Below are 25,033 nucleotides of genomic sequence, written 5' to 3' on the forward strand. Positions count from 1 at the left end.
GTGAGTTCCAGACCCCCACATCCCTCTGGGTGAAGAAATTTCCCCTCAAATCCCCTCTAAACCTTCCACCAATTACTTTAAATCTGTGCCCCCTGGTTTTTGACCCCTCTGCTAAGGGAAATAGGTCCTTTCTATCCACTTTATCTAGGCCCCTCATAATTTTATACACCTCAATAAGGTCTCCCCTCAGCCTCCTCTGTTCCAAGGAAAACAAACCCAGCCTATCCAGTCTTTCCTCATAGCTAAGATTCTCTACTCCCAGCAACATCGTTGCAAAGCTCCTCTGTACCTTCTCTAGTGCAATCTCATCTTTCCTGTAATGTGGTGACCAGAAATGCACGCAGTACTCTAGCTGAGGCCTAACTAGTGTTTTGTACAGTTGAAGCATAACCCCCCCCCTGCTCTTGTATTCTATGCTATGGCTAATAAAGGCAAGCATTCCATATGCCTTCTTAACCACCTTATCTACCTGGCCTGCTACCTTCAGGGATCTGTGGACATGCACTCCAAGGTCCCTCTGTTCCTCTGCACTGCTCAGTGTCCTACCATTTAATGTGATGTGAAGGAGCCCATTCTGCAGTGCAATCCTCAGACTACTGCGATGATCGCGTCTTCAGGAATCATTCCAGATACCAATATAAAACATCAAAAAAGATTATTCAGATCTTAACATTAACCCCTGGAATTTTTAGAAGAGTAGATAATTATACGCATAAATATTTCATGTGATTTACCTTCAATGTGTATTTTCTTGTAAATTAGTACTTGAAAGGTTCTTCAGTAAAATCCAAATCCAGAAAATAATTTTGTTCCCGAGAAGGCCAGGAGGACATTAATGGTGCTGATCCCCAGAAAACACACCCGCCACACACTGATACAGTTCGAATCCACGCCAACTGGTAGCTCCTTTGTTTGGGCTCAGTTCTGGACAAACTTTTGAAACTTTAAAGTACTTGATCAAAAAGTTCCAACTGCATGAAATCTCCCAGCTTGACCATAAATCAGTAAACAGTAGGGCCTCTGAAAGGTACGGATGGGGAAGTGGTAAAGGGCACCCAGGAAATGGCTGAACAATTTCTTTTGTATCAATCAATATATACATAAGAAATAACAACAAAAAATGCTGGAAAAACTCAGCAGGCCAGGCAACATCCGTGGAGAGAAATTAGAGTCAACGTTTCGGGTCCAAACCCTTTATCAAGACTAAAGAGGCACAGGGAATGAAATAGATTAAGAGGCCAGGCTGGGAGAGAACAAAAGAGAAGTGAAGAGACATTAAGAGGTATTCAAAACGAGACGGTGATAGGACTAGTGGAGACAAAAGACGGCTCTAGATTAGGTGTGAAATGCGCTGGCAGAATGGGAGACAGCTGCCATGTGGGAGAGAGAAAAAAAGAGGAAAGGGGGGGGGGGGGGGGGGGAGGGAAACATTTTGCTATCGTTATACATGAGAAGATGCTGATTCACACCCAGAAGTGAGGACTGACACACTGGGAAATAAGGAGAAAATGTTAAAAGTTGTAATTACTGGTAAGGAAGTGACAGAAATATTGAAGGCACTAAAAGAAAATAAGGCCCAGGACAGATAGCCTGCACACATGGGTACTTAAGGAAATAACCGATGAAATTGTTCATGTTTTTGGCGGTGATCAGTAGAATCCAGAGTTATACCAAAGGATTGGAAAATGGGGAAAATAACACATCTTTAAAAAAAAGGGCAAAAAGGATGTTTCTGGAAATTACAGGCTGCGGAGCCTGACAGAAACGGGCAAAGAATGCTGGAATGTGCCATACCTCCCTCCCCAGGGTAAGTTGTTAGCAGGAGCCCCACGCTCGCTTGCAAAGACCAGACATTCCTCACTAGGTACACCACCACGTCTGTCAACCCTCCCAGATCCTAGGAGCCCACATACTGCCAGCCTGGCCGCTCCAACACAGCAAGCTCTCTGCCCAAAATAACCTCAGCCGGAGCTTCTTCAGGTGTGGGGGGAACCCCAGACCGCGCGCAACTCGGGCAATAACTTCACACTTAATAAAAATCACACTTCTGCGACCCCGCCACAAGCAAAATGTTCCAGCTGAGCTCTGGCCACAGGTACAGTACTTCTGTGGTCGGCCACAACCTCCAAACGCGAGCACATTTGCTCAATATGTAATGGTAGCCCTTCACCGGGATACCATGCACCAGCATGAAAGAGCAGACAGCTTATTGGAACCACCTTAGACGCGTCCCACTCACCGTGGCTGGATGAAAGTACGGAGTCAATCTATCGACATCAGCAGCCACGGCTGTCTCATACCTCACGAGATCAGGTGGCCTCCCAATTTAGGTCACAGGACTTGAGAGAAGCACTGGTGTCCCGGTGACCCGCGTCGCCACATTTTAAATAATCTCATTGGTTGAGAGATCTGGGGGGGTATGTGTACACAAGCCTTTGAAGGTGGCAGGACAAGTAGAGAAAGCTGTTAATGGATCCTTTGCTTTTGTACTCTATGGGCTCGAATTTCATCGGGCCATTGAGGCGGAATTGGAGGTGTGTGGGGGGTTAAAATCGCAAAATCGGGGGTCACGACCCCATCCCGCCTCCATGCCCGTTTCACAGGAGGCAGGTAACCGACCAGTGCTGGGACCCGCCTCCCTGAGGCGGGAAGGGGATTAGTGCCAATTAACTACCTGAAGGACTTGGAGGGGTCGAGATGTCCGATGTCCAGGTGAGTGATGGGTGCATGAGTGCAGAGGTAAGTGTGTTTGGTGTGTGTAAAGTGTTTAAAGAAGTTTAATTACCTTTACTGCCTTCCTTCCTTCAGGTCTCGGGACAGAAAGCAGAATGGCCGCGAGCTGTCAAAATCTGCAGCATTCAGCTTTCTGTTCTGGAGAGATCTCTAAATCAGCCTGAGAGGAAGGAATTAACTTCGTGTACAGATTGTCAGTGTTTGACAGCTTCAAAAAGCTCTTGACAGATGAAATATCAATCTGTGACGTCACCTGTTGCCGGGTGGCCCTTAATTGGCCTGCTGAGCCTGCTGGGCGGGTTCAACAAGGTCAATCAAGGGAAAATCGAGTGGGTTGGCCACAAATCGATGGAGGCGGGACTACAACCCCAAAAGTTGTAGTCCCGCCTCCTACACTCCTCTATTGATGAAATCCAGCCCTGTGCCTCTATTTATAAAGCCAAGAAGTTATGCTAATCTTTAGTAAAAAAAACACTGGTTAGGAACCAGACTATTGTGGCCAATTCTGGGCACCACACTTTAGGAAGGATGTTAAGGCCTTGGAGAGGGCGCAAAGGAGATTTACTAGAATGGTACCAGGGATGCGGGACTTCAGTTACGTGGAGAGACTGGAGAAGCTGGGGTTGTTCTCCTTAGAGCAGAGAGGATTAAGGGAGATTTGATAACATAAGAACATAAGAAGTAGGAGCAGGAGTAGGCCATACGGCCCCTCTGGCCTGCTCCGCCATTCAATAGGATCATGGCTGATCCGAACCTAGACTCACGTCCACTTCCCTGCCCGCTCCCCGTAACCCCTAACTCCCTTATCGGCTAGGAAACTGTCTATCTCCGTTTTAAATTTATTTAATGTCGCAGCTTCCACAGCTCTCTGAGGTAGCAAATTCCATCGATTTACTACCCTCTGAGTGAAGAAGTTTCTCATCTCAGTTTTGAAAGGGCAGCCCCTTATTCTAAGATTATGCCCCCTAGTTCTAGTCTCACCCATCAGTGGAAACATCCTCCCCGCATCCACCCGATCAAGCCCCCTCACAATCTTATATGTTTCGATAAGATCGCCTCTCATTCTTCTGAATTCCAATGAGTAGAGGCCCAACCTACTCAACCTTTCCTCATAAGTCAACCCCCTCATCTCCGGAATCAACCGAGTGAACCTTCTCTGAACTGCCTCGAGAGCAAGTATATCTTTTCTTAAATATGGAAACCAAAACTGTACGCAGTATTCCAGGTGTGGCCTCACCAGTACCCTGTATAACTGAAGCAAGACTTCCCTGCTTTTATACTCCATCCCCCTTGCAATAAAAGCCAAGATTCCATTGGCCTTCCTGATCACCTGCTGCACCTGCATACTAACCTCCTGTGTTTCATGCACCAGGACCCCCAGATCCCTTTGTACTGTAGCACTTTGCAGTTTCTTTCCATTTAGATAATAACTTGCTCTTTGATTTTTTTCTGCCAAAGTGCATAACCTCACACTTTCCAACATTATATTCCATCTGCCAAATTTCTGCCCACTCACTTAGCCTGTCTATGTCCTTTTGCAGGTTTTTTTTTATGTTCTCCTCACTCACTGCTTTCCCTCCCATCTTTGTATAGTCGGCAAACTTGGATACGTTGCACTCGGTCCCTTCCTCCAAATCGTTAATATAGATTGTAAAGAGTTGGGGTCCCAGCACTGACCCCTGCGGAACACCACTCGTCACTGATTGCCAACCCGAGAATGAACCATTTATCCCAACTCTCTGTTTTCTGTTAGATAGCCAATCTTCCACCCATGCCAATATATTACCCCCAATCCCGTGATTTTTTATCTTGTGCAGTAATCTTTTGTGTGGCACCTTGTCAAATGCCTTTTGGAAGTCCAAATACACCACATCCACTGGTTCCCCTTTATCCACCCTGTTTGTTACGTCCTCAAAGAATTCGAGCAAATTTGTCAAACATGACTTCCCCTTCATAAAACCATGCTGACTCTGTCCAATTAAATTATGCTTATCGAAATGTCCTGTTACTGCTTCCTTAATAATGGACTCCAACATTTTACCAACCACAGATGTTAGGCTAACTGGTCTATAGTTTCCAGCCTTTTGTCTACTTCCCTTTTTAAATAAGGGCGTTACATTAGCAGTTTTCCAATCTGCTGGGACCTTTCCTGAATCCAGGGAGTTTTGGAAAATTACCACTAATGCATCCACAATCCCTACCACTACTTCTCTCAAGACCCTAGGATGCAAGCCATCAGGTCCAGGGGATTTATCCGCCTTAAGTCCCATTATCTTACCGAGTACCACCTCCTTAGTGATTTTAATTGTGTTTAACTCCTCCCCCCCATAGCCCCCTGTTTGTCCAGTGTTGGGATATTTTTAGTGTCCTCTACTGTAAAGACTGATACAAAATATTTGTTCAGCGTTTTTGCCATCTCCATATTCCCCACCACTAATTTCCCGGTCTCGTCCTCTAAGGGACCAACATTCACTTTAGCCACCCTTTTTCTTTTTATATAACTGTAGAAACTCTTGCTATCTGTTTTTATATTTTTTGCTAGTTTACTTTCATAATCTATCTTCCCTTAATTAATCTTTTAGTTATTCTTTGCTGGCTTTTAAATGCTTCCCAATCTTCTATCCTCCCACTAGATTTGGCTACTTTATATGCCCTTGTTTTCAGTCAGATACTATCCTTTATTACTTTACTTAGCCACGGATGGCTATCTTTTCTTTTACGCCCCTTTTTCCTCAGTGGAATATATTTTTCTTGAAAGTTGTGAAATATCTCCTTGAATGTACACCACTGCTCATGTACCGTCTTACACTTTAATCTATTTTCCCCAGTCCACTTTAGTCAACTCTGCTCTCATACCTTCATAGTCTCCTTTATTTAAGCTTAGTACGCTGGTTTGAGATCCAACTCTCTCACCCTCCAACTGAATTTGGAATTCAACCATGATATGGTCACTCATTCCAAGAGGATCCTTTACTCGGACATTTTTTATTAATCCTGTCTCATTACACAGGACCAGTCTAAGATTGCCTGCCCCTGGTTGGTTCAGTTACATACTGCTCAAGGAACCTGTCCCTAATGCACGCTATGAACTCTTCCTCAAGGCTGCCCTGCCCAATTTGATTTGTCCAGTCAATATGAAAGTTAAAATCCCCCATGATTATAGCTGTTCCCTTATTACAAGCCCCAACTATTTCCTGATTTATACTCCGACCAACAGAGTTGCAACTGTTAGGAGGCCTATAGACTATGCCCACTAATGACTTTTCCCCCTTATTATTCCTTATCTCCACCCAAACCGTTTCACTATCCTGATCCTTTGACCCAATATCATTTCTCACTATTGCAGTGATTCCATCCTTTATTAACATAGCCACCCCACCTCCCTTTCCTTTCTGTCTGTCCTTCCTAATTGTCAATATAAACTAAATGGAGAGGCAATATAAACTAAATGGTACAATTTTAAAAGAGGTGTTCAAAATCATGAAGGGTTTTGATAGAGTAAATAAGGAGAAACTGTTTCCACTGGCAGGAGGGTCAGTAACCAGAGGACACAGATTTAAGATAATTGTCAAAAGAACCAGAGGCAACATGGGGGGAAACAAAATTACTCAGCGAGTTATGATGATCTGGAATGCACTGCCTAAAAGGGTGGTGGAAGCAGATTCAATAATAACTTTCAAAAGGGAATTGGATCAATACCTGAAGGGAATATTTACAGGGCTCTGAGGAAAGAGGGGAGCGGGACTAATTGGTAGCTCTTTCAAAGAGCACAATGGGCCGAACGGCCTCCTTCTGTGTTGTGGGATTTTTTTACATCTACCTGAAGGGGCAGACAGGGCCTCGGTTTAACATCTCATCCGAAAGACAGCAGCTCCAACAGTGTAGCGCTCCCTCAGTGCTGCACTGAAGTGTCAGTCTAGATTATGTACTCAAGACTCTGGAGTGGGACTCGACCCTACAACCTTCTGACTCAGGAGAAATATGGGGGTGGTGTCAGAGGATTGGAGGATTGCAAATGTTACAGCCCTGTTTAAAAAAGGAGGGGGATAAACCAGGCAACTACAGGCCACTCAGCCCAACGTCAGTAGTGGGGAAACTTTTAGAGACAATAATCCAGGTCAAAATTCATTGGCATTTGGAAAAATATGTGCTAATAAATGAAAGTCAGCACATTTGTTAAAGGCAAATCCTGTTTGACTAACTTGATCGAGTTCTTTCATGAAGAAACGGAAAGGGTTGATGAAGGTTGATGTGTATATGGACTTTCAAAAGGCATTGGACAAAGTACCACATAATAGACTTTTTAGCAAAATTAAAGCCCATGGGATTAAAGGGACAATGGCAGCATGGATACAAAATTGGCTAAGGGACAGAAAGCAGAGAGTAGTGGTGAACGGTTGTTTTTCAGACTGGAGAGAAGTATGCAGTGGTGTTGCCCAGAGGTATTAGGACCACTGCACTTTTTGATACATAGTAATGACTTGGAGTTGAGTACACAGGGCATAATTTCAAAGTTTGCAGATGATACTAAACTTGGAAATGTATTACACAATGAGATGGATAATAACAGACTTCAGGGGGACATGGACAGACTGGTGAAACGGGCAGACACACGGCAGATGAAGTTTAACACAGAGAAGCGTGCAGTGATGCATTTTGACAGGAAGAATGAGGAGAGGCAATATAAACTAAATGGTACAATTTTAAAAGGGATGCAGGAACAGAGAGACCTGGGAGTGTATGTACACAAATCATTGAAGGTTGCAGGACAAGTCAATAAGGCTGTTAAAAATCATATGGGATGCTTGGCTTTATTAATAGAGGAATAGAGTACAAGTTATGCTGAACCTTTATAAAACACTGGTTAGGCCTCAGCTGGAATATGGTGTTCAATTCTGGGCACCACACTTTAGGAAGGATGTCAAGGCCTTGGAGAGTGTGCAGAAGAGATTTACTACAATGGTACCAGGGATGAGGGACTTCAGTTATGTGGAAAGACTAGAGAAGTTGGGTTTGTTCTCCTTAGAGCAACGAAGGTTAAGAGATTTGACAGAGGTGTTCAAAATCATGAGGGGTTTTGATAGAGTAAATAAGGAGAAACTGTTTCCATTGGGTGAAGGGTCGGTAACCAGAGGACACAGATGTTTTATAAATACATAAAGAGCAAGATAACTAAGGAAAGAGTGGGGCCTATTTGAGACCAAAAAGGTAACCTGTGTGTGGAGGCTAAAGACATGGGTATGGTTCTTAATGAATACTTTGCATCTGTCTTCACAGGAGAGAGGGACGATGCAGGCATTGTAGTTAAGGAAGAGGAGTGTGAAATATTAGATGGGACAAACAGAGAGAGGGGAAGTATTAAGAGGTTTAGCATCTTTGAAAGTCAATAAATCACCAGGCCTGGATGAAATGTATCTCAGGCTGTTAAAAGAGGAAAGGGAGAAAATAGCAGAGGCTCTGACCATCATTTTCCAATCCTCTCTGGCTACAGGTGTGGCGCCAGAGGACTGGAAGACTGCTAACGTTGTGCCATTGTTTAAAAAGGGAGAAAGGGATAGTCCGAGTAAGTACAGGTCAGTCAGCCTGTGGTGGGAAAATTATTGGACAAAATTGTGAGGGACAGTATAAATCGTCATTTAGAAAGTCACAGATTAATCAAGGACAGTCAGCACGGATTTGTTAAGGGAAGGTCGTGTCTGACTAACTTGATTGAATTTTTTGAGGAGGTAATGAGGAGGGTCGATGAAGGTACAGCATTTGATGTAGTCTACTTGGATTTTAGCAAGGCCTTTGACAAGGTCCTGCATGGCAGGTTGGTCAAAAAATAAAAAGCCTATGGAATCCAAGGGAAAGTGGCAAATTGGATCCAAAATTGGCTCAGTGGCAGGAAGCAAAAGGTAATGGTCGACGGATGTTTTCGTGACATAAGAACACAAGAATGTAAGAAATAGGAGCAGGAGTTGGCCATTCGGCTCCTCGAGCCTGCTCCGCCATTCAATAAGATCATGGCTGATCCTCAACTCCACTTTCCTGCACTATCCCCATTTCCCTTGATTCCCTTAATATTCAAAAATCTATCGATCTCTGTCTTGAATATACTCAACGACAGAGCATCCACAGCCCTCTGGGGTAGAGAATTCCAAAGATTCACCACCCTCTGAGTGAAGAAATTTCTCATCTCGGTCCTAAATGGCCGACCCCTTATTCTGAGACTGTGACCCCTGGTTCCAGACTCCCCAGCCAGGGGAAACATCCTCCCTGCATCTACCCTGTCAAGCCCTGTAAGAATTTTGTATGTTTCAATGAGATCACCTCTCATTCTTCTAAACTCCAGAGAATATAGGCCTAGTCTCCTCAATCTCTCCTCATAGGACAATCCCCCCATCCCAGTCTAGTGAACCTTCGTTGCACTCCCTCTATGGCAAGTATATCCTTCCTTAGGTAAGGAGACCAAAACTGTACACAATACTCCAGGTGTGGTCTCACCAGGGCCCTATATAATTGCAGCAAGACGTCTTTACTCTTATAATCAAATCCTCTTGTAATAAATGCCAACATACCATTTGCTTTCTTAATTGCTTGCTGTACCTGCATGTTAACTTTCAGTGATTTGTGTACAAGGACACCCAGGTCCCTCTGAACACCAACATTTCCAATCTCCATTTAAAAAATACTCTGCTTTTCAATTTTTCCTACCAAAGTGGATAACTTCACATTTCTCCACATTATATTCCATTTGCCATGTTCTTGCCCACTCACTTAGCCTGTCTATATCCCCTGGAAGTCTCTTTGCATCCTCCTCACAACTTACATTCCTAGATTTGTATCGCCAGCAAACTTGGATATACAGAAAACTCTCTTTTTACCGGCACCTAAATAACCAGAAATCTCTCTTAACCGGCAAAATTCAGGAGTAGGTTCAGTTAAGTTTTACTTCATATTAGTGGCCTTGTAACCGGGGTTCCTGGATCTGTGGCTGTGTAACCGGGGTTGCTGCACCTGTTGCTATGCAACAGGGACGCCTGGATCTGTGGCCGTGTAACCGGGGTTCCTGCACCTGTTGCCATGCAACAGGGACGCCTGGATCTGTGGCCGTGTATGGGGCTCTTGTACCTTACTAAGTATACCTCTCTGTAATCCGGATTTTTTGATCAACCGGCACCACGCCGGTCCTGGATAAAAAAAAGGAGGGTTTCCTGTACATCTTTTTGGCAACATTATAAGCCTCTTCCTTTGATCTAATACTATCTTTAACTTTGCTTGTTTGACCACGTTTCCTGTGGGGTTATGTATTAATTTTTTTAATGCTCGCCATTGCTTCTTTACCATCATACCTTTTAATGTAGTTTCCCAATCTACCTTAGCCAACTCGCCCCTCATACCTACGTAGTTTGCTTTGTTTAGATTTAAGACTCTAGTTTTGGATTTAACAAAATCACTTTCAAACTCAATATAAAATTCCATCATATTATGGTCACTCTTCCCTAAAGGCCCCTTTACAACAAGGTTATTAATTAACTCTTTTTCATTGCACAATACTAGATATAAAATAGCCTGTTCCCTAGTTGGTTCCTTAACATACATATCTAGAAAACTATCTTGTATACATTCCATGAATTCGCCCTCCACACTGTTACTGCAAATTTGGTTTGCCCAGTCTGTATGTAGATTAAAGTCCCCCATGATTACTGTATTACCCTTGTTACATGCGCCTCTAATTTCCTGATTTATACTCTGCCCGACATTACAACTACTGTTTGGGGGCCTATAAACAACTCCCACCAATGTTTTCTGCCCCTTGCTGTTTCTTAGCTCCACCCAAACTGATTCTACTTCTTGATTTTCGAAGCTAAGATCCTTTCTCTCTACTGTCTTTATCCCATCCTTTATTATCAGGGCTACCCCTCCTCCTTTTCCATTTTGCCTATCTCTTCTAAAAGTTAATTACCCTGGAATATTTAGTTCCCAACCTTGGCCACTTTGCAACCACGTCTCCGTAATGGCGATTAGATCAAACCTATTAATTTCTATCTGCACTATTAATTCATCCATTTTGTTGTGAATGCTTTGCGCATTCAAATACAATGCCTTTAGCTTTGACTTATTTCTATTTTTCCCTGATGTCACCTCAGTCACTGATGCCTTATTACCTTTGTTACTCTCTCTGTCCCTTCCTGACCCACTCTGCTTATTTTTATCCAAAACTCTGCTCTGCTCTAGAGCCTTGACTGGAAGTCTGTTTCCAGTGGGGTTCCACAGGGCTCAGTACTAGGTCCCTTGCTTTTTGTGGTGTATATATCAATGACTTAGACTTCAATATAGGGTGCATGATTAAGAAGTTTGCAGGTGATACAAAAATTGGCCATGTGGTTGATAGTGAGGAAGAGGTTGGACAAGATGGCTGCTGCTAGGCTGGCAGTTCCAGAAGATGCCCTTCATTGCTTCACCTCTAACCATGGGAACCTGCCGCCATCCTTTGCCCTTTCGCTCCCAAATCTCCTCGCTTCCCCTGGCTCCATTAGTTGGTGCATTTTAGCCCCAACTACAAGTTAACTGCTATTTTAAACCACCATTACCCATTCCCCACCCCTCTGAGCTGCTGAATTATCTTCTCAAATTTGGTTTCCAAATTCCTGGACTTCTCTGGACATCAAGACTACGCTTCTGCATTGGACTACAATTTGATTACACCACTACGCTTCTGCACTGGACTACACAAGACATCTGCTGTGTCTCTAATTTTGCTGCTAAAAACTTTTCAAGTAATCATTTGGTCACCTTCCCCCACTGTTGCTGTTCTCTCCTGAGCTGGGTGACTCGTTCTACTGTTTTTTTTAATAGCTTTGTTGGCTGCTGGCTCGTGGTTTTAAGTTTCTCCACTGCTTCTGATCTACAGTGACCTCCAACTTTGTGTCAACTTCACCATTATCTTTCTGCACCACAACCAATTCTCATTCCCACGGAAATAACCTCCATCCTCCAATTCTCTACCCTTATACCTTCTGGATTTCACTCGCCCACTACAGCGGTCTCCGAGCTTGGACAACAGTTCATCGAGCTCCATGTCGACTCCATCATACCTACATCAACTTTTTCCCTCCACGGGACACCTCACTTTAACTCTGGACTCCCTACTATTGTCTCCAACCTATCCCCTGTTACTACCAGGAAATATGTATCCCAATAATTGGTACATAACCAGGCCTTTGTAACTTGAGTTTTAACCTGTGTCCATTTTGGTTGCCGTTCCAGACCCGAGCCGATCACTTCTATTTACAATTTTTTCTCTCCCATTTCCTTTTCTCTCTCTACCCCTCCCCGACCACGCTCTCCTGCCATCATGCCTCCTTTAATCTCTCCTCTCTGATACTCTGCCCTCCCAAATCCCTACCCCAATCCTCCATTACTCTTCGAACTTCCTACTCTCCTGCCACCGTCCAGGCTTGACTCCCTCTTTAATAAGCCTACCGCTTCCCTCTGTTGGCATCCTCCGAAGGGCCCACCGTGGCACTCGTCGCTGCCTCCTCACAAGCAGCAACCCCAACTGTCCCATCCTACTTTCTCGCCGACCTCGCAGCCCAGCGTGCTTGCTCGGGGCTAATCTTGCCAATCTCCTCGCCGTCCAACTCAGCCCTCCCAATGCTGACCCTGTGGATGCTGGCAGTGGATCAGCCATCACCGACCCTCTCCACATCTCCCTCCGGAATGTCCGTTCACTTGCGAACACGGCCCTTGCCATCCATGAGCTTATCGTGGATGATTGCATTGACATCATGGCCCTGACGGAAACTTGGCTGAGGGGTGATGACACCTTACCCCTAAATGAAGCCTTCCCGCCTGGCTATACCTTCCACGACAATAGCAAAATACTGCAGATGCTGGAAATCTGAAATAACAACAGAAAATGCTGGAAAAGCTCAGCAGGCCAGGCAACATCCGTGGAGAGAAATTAGAGTCAACGTTTCGGGTCAAAACCTTTATCAAGACTAAAGAGGCACAGGGAATGAAATAGATCTACCTTCCAGCACTTGTCCCACTCAGACCGCCGTGGTGGCGGTGTGGCTCTCATCACCAAATCACACCTTGGTCTGTCCCCCTACTCCTCTGGCACTTTCTGCTCCTTTGAAGATCTCACCTTGTTTCACCCCTCTCACCTCTCATTTAAAATTCTCATTCTCTACCGCCCACCCAAGTACCATAATAATTATCACCGAGATATCTTCACTGCTTTCCTCCCTCAGCCTCTGCACCAAGTGACTTCTCATCCTCGGTGATTTCAACCTCTATCTCAATACATCATGCTCTCTCGCCTGAGTTCACTACCCTCCAATACTCCCTTAATTTCTCCCTCCATGTAAACGCCCCAACCCATAGTCATGGCCACCCCCTCGATCTTGTCACCTCTCGTGGCCTCGCTACTCCCATCGTGTCAATCGCAAAGGCGGCCATCTCTAACCACTTCTTTGTATCGCTCTCCACCCACATCACCCTTCCCCGCTCCGAACCCTACTCCCTTCTGTGCCCGCCCCTGGACTGCACTTACGAAATCCCAACTGTCCAGCCTTTGGCCCTCCATTCACCAAGACATTTCTGCAGCTACTGATCTGCTCAACCACATCCTCACCACCACCTTTGATGCCCTAGTCCCTATTAAAATCATTACTCTCTCACCCTGGCTGTTCCCCTGGTACGGCCCTCATCTTCACTCCCTTAAGTCCAAGGGACGCAGACTTGAACGGATGTGGCGGACAACTGGTTTAGCCATTCACTGCCAGATCTGGCTGGACCAAATAAAGCATTATCGGGTCCTGCTCTCGTCTGCCAAAATTGCTCACTATTCCAGGATCAGTCTAGAATGCAAAGATAAGGCCCGGCTTCTATTCTCTACTGTTAACCGTCTTCTTAAACCCCTCTCTCCCCTGTCTCCTCCACCTTCACCTCCAACAAGTGTGAGGAGCTCATGGACTTCTTTGTCTCTAAGCTTGAGACCATCCGATCAGCTGCCTCTGTCACTTCCTTTCATTCCCCTAACCCACCGGGCCAAACTTCCTCTAAGGTTTCCCCCACCCTAGCCCTGAACTCGCATCTTTCTCCAGTTTCTCTCCAATCTCCCCTCATGACCTCTCCGTGCTCATCTTGTCCATGAGACTCACTTCATGCTCCCTCTACCCTATTCCCACCAAACTGAACACCCAACTTCCTTTTCTGGCTCCCATATTAGCTGATATTGTTAACAGTTCTCTCTCCTCTGGTATCGCCCCCCTCGCCTTCAAATCTGCCGTCATTACCCTTCTCCTCAAAAAAACCCTTGACCCCCCCCTCCATCCTTGCAAAATACCGCCTCAGCTCCTACCTCCCTTTTCGCTCCAAAGTCCTTGAACATGTTGTCGCCTCCCAAATCCGTGCCAATCTTTCCCAGAACTCCATATTTGAATCCCTCCAATCATGTTTCCGCCCCGCCACAGTACCAAAATGGCTCTCGAAGTCACAAATAACATCCTTTGTGACTGTGACAAAGGTAAACTATCCCTCCTCGTCCTGCCTGTAGCCTTTGACATGGTTGACCACTCCATCCTCCTCCAACGCCTCTCCACTGTCGCCCAGCTGGGTGGGACTGCACTCGCCTGGTTCCATTCGTATCTATCTAATTGTAGCCAGAGAATCACCTGCAATGGCTTCTCTTCCCGTTACCGCATCACCGCATCGTTACCTCTGGTGTCCCCCAAGGATCTATCCTTGGCCCCCTTCTATTTCTCATCTACATGTTGCCCCTTGGTGACATCATGCGAAAACGCAGCGTCAATTTCCACATGTACATTGATGACACCCAGCTCTACCTCACGACCACTTCTCTCAACCCTTCCACGGTCTCTAAATTGACACACTGCTTGTCCGACATCCAGTACTGGATGAGCAGAAATTTTGTCCAATTATTGGTACTGTCTTCGGTCCCTGCCACATACTCAGTTCCCTAGCCAGACTCCATCCCTCTCCCTAGCATCTGTCTGAGGCTGAACCAGACAGTTCGTAACTTTGGTGTCATATCTGACCCGGAAATGAGCTTCCGACCACATATCCGCGCCATCACCAAGACTGCTTATTTCCACCTCAGTAACATCGCCCGTCTCCGCCTCTGCACATCTGCCGCTGAAGCGCACAGCCATGCCTTTGTTACCTCTGGACTTAACTATTCCATCACACTCCTGGCTGGCCTCCCACATTCCACCCTACGTAAACTTGAGATCATCCAAAACTCGGCTGCCTGTGTCCTAACTTGCACCAAGTCCCGTTCACCCATCACCCCTGTGCTTGCTTACTTACACTGGCTCCCGGTTAAGCAACACCTCGATTTTAAAATTTTCATTCTGGTTTTTAAATCCCTCCATGGCCGCGCCCCTCCCTATCTCTGCAATCTTCTCCAGCCCCACAACCCGAGATATCTGCGCTCCTCTAATTCTGCCCTCTTGAGCATCCCTGATTTTAATCGCTCAACCATTGGTGGCTGTGCCTTCAGCTGTCTAGGCCCCAAGCTCTGGAATTCCCTCCCTAAACCTCTCCGCCTCTCTTTCCTCCTATAAGACGCTCCTTCAAACCTACCTCTCTGACCAAACTTTTGGTCATCTGCCCTCATTGCTCCTTCTGTGTCTCGGTGTCAATTTTTTTTTGTCTCATAACACTCCTGTGAAGCTCCTTGGGATGTTTTACCACGTTAAAGGCACTATATAAATACAAGTTGTTGTTGTTGAAGATAGCTGTAGACTGCAGGAAGATATCAATGGACTGGTCAGGTGGGCAGAAAAGTTGCAAATGGAATTCAATCTGGGGACGTGTGACATAATGCATTTGGGGAGGGCTAACAAGGCAAGGGAATACACAATAAATGGTAGGATACTGAGAAGTGTAGAGGAACAGAGGGACCTGGAGGTAGCAGGACAGGTAGATAAGGTGTTTAAGGCGGCATACAGGATACTTTCCTTTATTAGTATCAATACATACAAAGTATCTTTACAAGAAAGTGATCCTAATTTGGCTGCACCAAACTTTCTTTAGAAACAACTTTTTATATTCATAATATTCAGTAATTGTGTGCGTTATAAGATCTGGAATTCCCTCCCTAACCCTCTCCACCCCTCTGCCTCTCTTTCCGCTTCTTAAAACCTACCTCTTTGTCTAAGCTTTGGGTCATCTGCCCTGATATATCCTTATGTAGCTTGGTGTCAAATTTTGTTTGATAATACTCTTAGGATGTTTTACTATGTTGAAGGTGCTATATAAATGCAAGTTGTTGTTGTTAGGATGAAGCTAATCTTAAATATTCAGAGTAGGGAAAGAGCAGGCTACTCATTTAAAGGCAAGCCCTGTAATACAATCTCCCAATCAACATTACATGTCTGTTGCACAGGTGCATCCAGAGAGACTGAAGTTTCCTTTCCAAACACGCCACCTGACAAGACGTATAGAAACATAGAAGATAGGAGGAGTAGGCCATTCGGCCCCTCGAGCCTGCTCCGCCATTCAATGCGATCATGGCTGATCATCCAAATTCAGTACCCTGTCCCTGCCTTCTCCCCATACCCCTTGATCCCATTAGCCTTAAGAAATATATCTAACTCCTTCTTGAATATATGTAATGAATTGGCCTCTACTGCCTTCTGTGGTAGAGAATTCCACAGGTTCACCACTTTCTGGGTGAAGAAATTCCTCCTCATTTCTGTCCTAAATGGCTTACCCCTTATCCTTAGACTGTGACCCCTGGTTCTGGACTCCCCCGCCATCGGGAACATCCTTCCTGCATCTAGTCTGTCCAGTCGTCAGAATTTTATAAGTTTCAATGAGATCCCCTCTCATTCTTCTAAACTCCAGCGAGTATAAGTACGAGAGCCCAAAATTGAAACCTTTCAAACAATGTAATTCTGAAACTGCCCTTAAGGTGGGAATTTAATGCATAACTCTTCAATTCAAAATAACTGAAAATGCTAAACAGCGCAAATTTTGCACAACGGCTTATATACTTTGGGGGGGTGGGGGGGGGGGGGGGTTAGTACAGTATTAACATAACACCTTTGTCGTCAAGTGTTATTTAGGAAGCAGTTTCCACTCCCTTTTATTGCATGAGAAAGAGCTTACCACATCACGCAAGTTTTATTGAGGAAAGCCATTGGGGGGTTGGGTGGGGAAGAAGAAATAATACTTTAAAACCACTTGTGCTTTACATGCGGAACTGTGTGTTTCCACCACTAAAACATGGAGCTGTAAGTGCAAACCAACACGTGAACAGCACTGACGGAGATGGAAAAAAAGGGAAATTTAAAGATTAAAATATATTGATGCACTGGAAAAAAGGCTTGCATTTCTATAGCGCCTTTCACGACCACCGGATGTCCCAAAGCACTTCACAGCCAATGAAGTATTTTTGAAGTGTAGTCACTGTTGCAATGTAGGAAAAGCAGCAGCCAATTTGTGCACAAACAGCAATGTGATAATAACCAGATAATCTGTTTTTTTTTATTAATGTTGGTTGAGGGATAAATATTGGCCAGGACACTGGGGATTACTTCCCTGCTCTTCTTCGAAATAGTGCTATGGGATCTTTTACGCTCACCTAGGAGAGCAGACGGGGTCTCGAATTAACGTCTCAACTGAAAGACAACACCTCCGACAGTGCAGCACTCCCTCAGTACTGCACTGGGTGTGTCAGCCTGGATTCTGTGCTCAAGTCCCACAACCTTCTGACTCAAGAGGCGGGGGTGCTACCCACTGTGCCACGGCTGACACTAAGAGAAGAGAAACACCAAAAAGCTAAATTAACTATGCAATAAATGCTTTATTTTTTTTTAATGTAGGTACAGGAAACTCTCGATTTACCGGCACCTGAATAACCGTAAATCTCTGTTAACCGACAAAATTCAGGAGTAGGTTCAGGTAAGTTTTACTTCATATTAGTGGCCGTTCCTGGATCTGTGGCTGTGTAACCGGGGTTCCTGCACTTGTTGCTAAGCAACAGGGAAGCCTGGTCTGTGGCCGGGCTTCTTGCACCTGTTGCTAAGCAACAGGGAAGCCTGGATTTGTTGCTGTGTACGGAGCTCTCGTACCTTTTAACTATACCTCTCTGTAATCTGGACTTTTTGATAAACCGGCACCACGCCGGTCCCATTGGTGCCGGATAAAAAAAGAGTTTCCTGTACTTTGTGTTCGATACATTGAATGAACGTGGGGTGACCACACATCGCCTTCTTAAAACCACCTCTTTGACCAAGCTTTTGGTCATCTGCCCTAATATCTCCTTATGTGGCTCAGTGTCAAATTTTGTTTGATAACACTCCTGTGAAACGCCTTGGTACGTTTTACTACGTTAAAGGCTCTATATAAATGCAAGTTGTTATGTTGGAGACCACTACTTAAACCAAAACATGTAGCCACCTGGATACTAAAGTGGGTAACTGAGTTGATTCAGAGTTCCTTTAAATAGCTGTCTGTTCCATGCCCACTTTCTCAATTTAAACAACTCAAATTTCTATTTATGAAGTCCATTTAATGTATTAAACTTTCCAAGGCAGTGAGGAGGATAGTAGCATTAAGGAAGACATAGACAGATTGGTGAAATGGACACATGGCTGATGAATTTTAACTCAGAATTATGACGTGATGCATTTTGGAAAGAAGAATGAGGAGAGACAATATAAACTAAATGGTACAATTTTAAAAGGGGTGCAGGAACAGAGAGACCTGGGGATGAATGTACACAAATCTTTGAGGGTGGCAGGACAAATCAATAAGGCTGTTAAAAAAAGTATACGGAATCCTCGACTTTATAGAGTATAGAGGACAAAAGCAAGGAAGTTATGCTAAACCTTTATAAATCACTGGTTAGGCCACAGCTGGGGTATTGTGTCCAATTCTGGGCACCGCACTTTGGGAAGGATGTCAAGGCCTTGAGAAGGTTGCAGAGGAGATTTACTAGAATGGTACCAGGGATGCGAGATTTCAGTTATGTGGAGAGACTAGAGAAACTGGGATGGTTCTCTTTAGAGCAGAGAAGGCTAAGGGGAGATTTAATAGAGGTGTTCAAAATTATGAAGGGTTTTGGTAGAGCAGATAGTGAGAAACTGTTTCACTGGCAGTAGGGTCAGTAACCAGAAGATACAGAATTAAGATATTGGCAAAAAGAACCAGGGGGGTGATGAGGAGATTTTTTTACACAGCGAGTTGTTGTGATCTGGAACGCGCTGCCTGAAAGAGTGGTTGAAGCAGATTCAATAGTAACTTTCAAAAGGGAATTGGATAAATACTTGAAAAGGAAACAGTTGCAGGGCTATGGGGAAAGACCAGGGTCGTGAGACTAATTGGAGAGTTCTTTCAAAGAGCCAACACACATACGCTGGGCCGAATGGCCTCCTTCTGTGATGCATCATTCTATGATCTCCTTCGGAAGCCTGTAACATAGAATTACCACTCACTCACTGAAATAATGTTTCCACAGATTAGTTTATCAAAAATAGCATTTCACATCTCTTCACGGCAGGAAACCTTACCACTTAAACTAATCTTCAGCATTAAAATGATTTATTCATGCTTCACAACTATCGCAGAGACTAAGTAATTTGTCTCGGGGAACTACCAAACCATAATTGACTTATTAAATAAAGAACTTCAGTGAGTACTTGTAATAATTACCTTTACTGTGCAGCCACCCGTCCGTTATTTTCACATCCAAATATTCCTGCCCCACACCCTTAGTTGTTATAACTTTTCCCCTTCTGTTTTTAGTGGTGGATCAGGTTGAGACTGCATTCTAAACTTTTGAACGTTTATCTCAAGAAAGTTTCTTAAAGATTGCACTTCTCCATTACCTCAGTTTTTAATCAACTCGCATTGTATAATCATCTTACTGTATGAAGTTCATTCATAATTACATTCGTGTTTACTCAGAATATGCAATCAACTGATGTATCCATACAAAATAGCAAACAGCCAGTTACATTTGGGATGCATTAGGTTTCCTTACTGGTTTTAGACCAGCACATTTGAGAGTACACCCATGACCACAGAAGGCAATGATCAATAAGGAACTTTAGACGCCTCTACCTCATCTGCTGACCACCTGCTACTGTACTCTGTGTAATGTATTCAGTGCAAAATACTTTCTTGTGCTCACTGGCACTCATGAAAGAATGATAAGGCTGAGTGAACCACACAGATGGGACTATTAGTAAGGAAAACATGGAACATCACAGGTGCATAATTTAAAAAATATTACCTTTGTTTCAACAGAAAAATGCATTTTCCAGTAATGTATCTGCTCAAAAACAGAAAATGCTGGAAACACACTGCAGGTTAATCAGCGTCGGTGGAGAGGTCAGAGAATTAATGTTTCGGATGCAACAACCCTTCAAAACATTCTGGAGGTTGCTCACCCAAAAGGCTGACTGTCCTCTCCAGATACTGATTGAACTGCAGTTTCCAGCTTTTAGTATTTTTGGTTCAGGGTTCCAGCATCTACAGTATTTTGCTTTTTAGATACATTTGGCTCAACTATATAAATACAATTGTTTAATTAATGATGAAGCTCTGAGCATCGGACATGGCCCTGTGGGTAGCGGAGCGGGCCCAGGGGCCGTGTAGCCTGATCCTGCTCCTATTTCGTGTGTCTAATTCTGTTAGATTCAGGAGATGGTTGTGTGATAGTAGATTGGCAGTTAGGATCAGATCAGCCATGATCTTATTAAATGGCGGAGCAGGCTCGAGGGGCCGATTGGCCTACTCCTGCTCCTATTTCTTATGTTCTTTTCTTATGTTCTTATGTATGGTGCAGCAATATTGCAAGCATTTGGAATCTGCAAAGATGCCCAATATTTACGCCAGAAACATTTAAATAAAAATTTCAATACACGGATGCAAATTGCAAACAGGTTGCGTGTCAGGAACTCTGCACTATTTCTCATGACAAAAACAGCCTCAGTTTGAATGGTACAGGAAGGTGCACGATAGCAGAGTGAACAAGTTATTGACAGATGTCCCGATGATCAGAATGCAAGGTGATCAGAGAGGCTAGCTGTGACACGAAACCTGCATAAATGAGGCTTTCAGATTACTCACACAGGCTATAATTAGAATCAAACTGAGAAATCTGTTACTGCTCATTCCTGGTATTTTTTTTCCCGAATAAACTCCTCAGTTTCTATTCTTTTTTAGGCCCCTCAAAACCAAGGAGGGTATTGCTTATTGAATAATTCAATGTAAACGATAAAGTGGGAATTTAGTGCTTAAAAACAGAATCAGATCATTTGAATTGAGTGACTTTGAATTAAGACTAAACTTACCAACATTCAACTGAAGCACAAGCCATCGTCAGACTGAAAGTCAAACATTTGAGGGGCAGAATTTGCAGTCGACATGACGGCGTACTCTCTGTACACCGTCATACCGCCTTTGAAATTGACCTCAAGTTCGAGACTTCCGCATGCGTTAAATCACGAAATTGTGATCTGTCCAGTTCCGACTTGAGAGATCATCCGCTGCGACTGTGAAATCCTCATTGCTGGCGCAGAGTTGGGCTAACTGCCCACCAACTGCCCAGCAATTACGCAATAAATTTTATGGCTGCTGCAAACAGGCGCAGGAGCCTGTTTGCACACCATAAGGGGAGGGGGGACAGCTGTCCATACGGTTTTAATATTCAACATAGCTTTCTTTGTATTGCCATACAAATACTGCCATTACTTTGTATTGTTCTCACTCTGCTGCCCATCAGTCGGATTACAAATTATTCCCAGCAACCAAACTTTTGCATAATAAAGTAATCGGATATTGCTGAAACAAGATTTGCTGCCGAATATTTCTTTGCCGTACCTCGCTTTGAATAATTGTTTTTATTCATTTCACTCCATGCAAGTAAAACAGGACAGACCCTCGAAAAGTGATCCGTTTTTATTTTACAAAAAATATTCCGTGCCAATTTAGCTTCAGTGTTCATTATTATTTACAGTGAGAGTGATAAGTCATGAATTCAAATCAATATTCACAAGGTTTAATTTAAAATTTGATTCCTGTCGAGCAGCGGAGATTTGTGTTTCCTGATTGGCGCACCGCCCCACTTGATCCCAGGTACGCTGACACACACGGTGCGCCCCTGGGATCCGTGGGTCACTACGCTGCGCACAACTTTCTAAGGGGACCTCGCACCAGGTAAGGGCGGATTTCTTTCGGAGGTTGGCAGCTGAATCCTTAGTTACGACGCAAACCGCAATTTCAGGGTCTTTATATCATTTGGCTAAACAAGCAACACTGTACCAAAACCCACATAATAAAACAATTAGTGGAAACATGGGATGACAACAATCTAAATCAGATCCCCAAATAACACCATATACTGTCAAAATTTAGGTTATAACCTAAACCCCAAGGTTAAAATATTGCCTTCCAAGTCACACAATATTTTTAAACTTAGTATATATAACTAATAGTTTATATGGGCTTTTCAAACTTGGGTGTAGTTCAGATTCTATGCTCTCGGTAACTATGCTTGACCCCTCTCTCCCTAATCCCACACCCAGACCCTCCTCTCCCTAATCCCACAGCCAGACCCTCCTCTCTCTAATCTCTTAGAGGAACTGAAAGAAATCAGTATTTGTAGGGAAATGGTGTTAGGGAAATTGATGGGATTGAAGGCCGATAAATCCCCAGGGCCTGATAATCTACATCCTAGGGTACTTAAGGAAGTGGCCCTAGAAATAGTTGATGCTTTGCTGATCATCTTCCAGCATTCGATGGAATCTGGAACAGTACCCATGGATTGGAGGGTAGCTAATGTTACCCCACTGTTCAAAAAAGGTGGTAGAGAGAAAACAGGAATTACAGACCGGTAAGCCTGACATCGGTAGTGGGGAAAATGCTAGAGTCCATTATAAAAGATGTAATAGCAGAGCACTTGGAAAACAGTGACAGGATCGGATAAAGTCAACATGGATTTACAAAGGGTAAATCGTGCTTGACTAATCTACTGCAATTTTTTGAGGATGTAACTGGTAAAATAAATAAGGGAGAAGCAGTGGATGTGGTGTATTTGGACTTTCAGAAGGCTTTCGATAAGGTCCCGCCTAAGAGATTAGCGTGTAAAGTTAAGGCACATGGGATTGGGGGCAAGGTATTGACTTGGATAGAGAACTGGTTGGCAGACAGAAAGCAAAGAGTTGGAATAAACAGGTCTTTTTCCAAGTGGCAGGCAGTGACAAGTGGGGTACCGCAGGGATCGGTCCTTGGACCCCAGCTATTCACAATATATATTAATGATCTAGACAAGGGAACTAGATGTAATATCTCCAAATTTGCAGACGACACAAAGCTGGGTGGGCGTGTGTGCTGTGAGGAGGATGCCGAGAAACTCCAGGATGATTTGGACAGGTTGGGTGATTGGACAAAAGCATGGCAGATGCAATATAACGTGGATAAATGTGAGGTTATCCACTTTGGTGGCAAAAACAGGAAGGCAGATTATCTGAATAGCAATAGATTGGGAGAAGGGGAAATGCAACGAGACCTGGGTGTCCTTGTGCACCAATCGCTGAAGGTAAGCATGCAGATGCAGCAGGTGGTTAAGAAGGCAAATGGCATGTTGGCCTTCATAGCGATAGGGTTTGAGTACAGGAACAAGGATGTCTTGCTGCAGTTATACAGGGCTTTGGTGAGACCACATCTTGAGTATTGTGTGCAGTTTTGGTCGCCTTATCTGAGGAAGGATGTTCTTGCCATGGAAGGAGTTCAGCGAAGTTTCACCAGGCTGATACCTGGGATGGCAGGAATGACGTATGAGGAGAGATTGTGTCAATTGGGCTTGTACTCGCTGGAGTTTAGAAGAATGAGAGGGGGATCTCATCGAAACATAAAATTCTGACAGGACTGGACAGACTAGATGCAGGAAGGATGTTCCTGATGGTCGGGGAGTCCAGAACCAGGGGTCACAGTCTAAGGATAAAGGGGTAGGCCATTTAGGACAGAAATGAGGAGGAATTTCTTCACCCAGAGAGTGGTGAACCTGTGGAATTCTCTACCACAGAAGGCAGTAGAGGCCAATACATTAAATATATTCAAGGAGGAGTTGGATATATTTCTTAAGGCTAAAGGGATCAAGGGGTATGGGGGGAAAGCAGGGCCCAGGTACTTAATTTGGATGATCAACCATGATCGCATTGAATGGCGGAGCAGGCTCGAGGGGCCGAATGGCCTACTCCTGCTCCTATCTTCTATGTTTCGATGTTTCTATCCCCCTCTCTCTAATCCCACAGCCAGACCCTCCTCTCCCTAATCCCAGCCAGACTCTCCTCTCTCTAATCCCACAGCCAGACCCTCCTCTCCCTAATCCCAGCCAGACTCTCCTCTCTCTAATCCCACAGCCAGACCCTCCTCTCCCTAATCCCAGCCAGACCCTCCTCTCTCTAATCCCAGCCAGACCCTCCTCTCTCTAATCCCACAGCCAGACCCTCCTCCCTCTAATACCACAGCCAGACCCTCCTCTCTCTAATCCCACAGCCAGACCCTCCTCTCTCTAATCCCACAGCCAGACCCTCCTCTCTCTAATCCCACAGCCAGACCCTCCTCTCTCTAATCCCACAGCCAGACCCTCCTCTCTCTAATCCCACAGCCAGACCCTCCTCTCTCTAATCCCACAGCCAGACCCTCCTCTCTCTAATCCCACAGCCAGACCCTCCTCTCTCTAATCCCACAGCCAGACCCTCCTCTCTCTAATCCCACAGCCAGACCCTCCTCTCTCTAATCCCACAGCCAGACCCTCCTCTCTCTAATCCCACAGCCAGACCCTCCTCTCCCTAATCCCACAGCCAGACCCTCCTCTCTCTAATCCCACAGCCAGACCCTCCTCTCTCTAATCCCACAGCCAGACCCTCCTCTCTCTAATCCCACAGCCAGACCCTCCTCTCTCTAATCCCACAGCCAGACCCTCCTCTCTCTAATCCCACAGCCAGACCCTCCTCTCTCTAATCCCACAGCCAGACCCTCCTCTCTCTAATCCCACAGCCAGACCCTCCTCTCCCTAATCCCACAGCCAGACCCTCCTCTCGCTAATCCCACAGCCAGACCCTCCTCTCCCTAATCCCACAGCCAGACCCTCCTCTCCCTAATCCCAGCCAGACCCTCCTCTCCCTAATCCCAGCCAGACCCTCCTCTCCCTAATCCCAGCCAGACCCTCCTCTCTCTAATCCCAGCCAGACCCTCCTCTCCCTAATCCCAGCCAGACCCTCCTCTCTCTAATCCCAGCCAGACCCTCCTCTCTCTAATCCCAGCCAGA

General features: G+C 44.9%; 1 protein-coding gene across 1 annotated transcript in view; it reads right to left on the reverse strand.

Moving 5' to 3' along the window:
- Window positions 1-25,033, reverse strand: part of avl9 (AVL9 homolog (S. cerevisiase)) — a 124,954-nt gene that overhangs the window by 99,083 nt on the left and 838 nt on the right. The gene's annotated exons all lie outside the window — the stretch shown is intronic.

Source organism: Somniosus microcephalus, chromosome 7 (assembly GCF_052327205.1).
Source record: "Somniosus microcephalus isolate GS21.2 chromosome 7, FLI_Smic_1.0, whole genome shotgun sequence".
Classification (NCBI taxonomy): domain Eukaryota; kingdom Metazoa; phylum Chordata; class Chondrichthyes; order Squaliformes; family Somniosidae; genus Somniosus; species Somniosus microcephalus.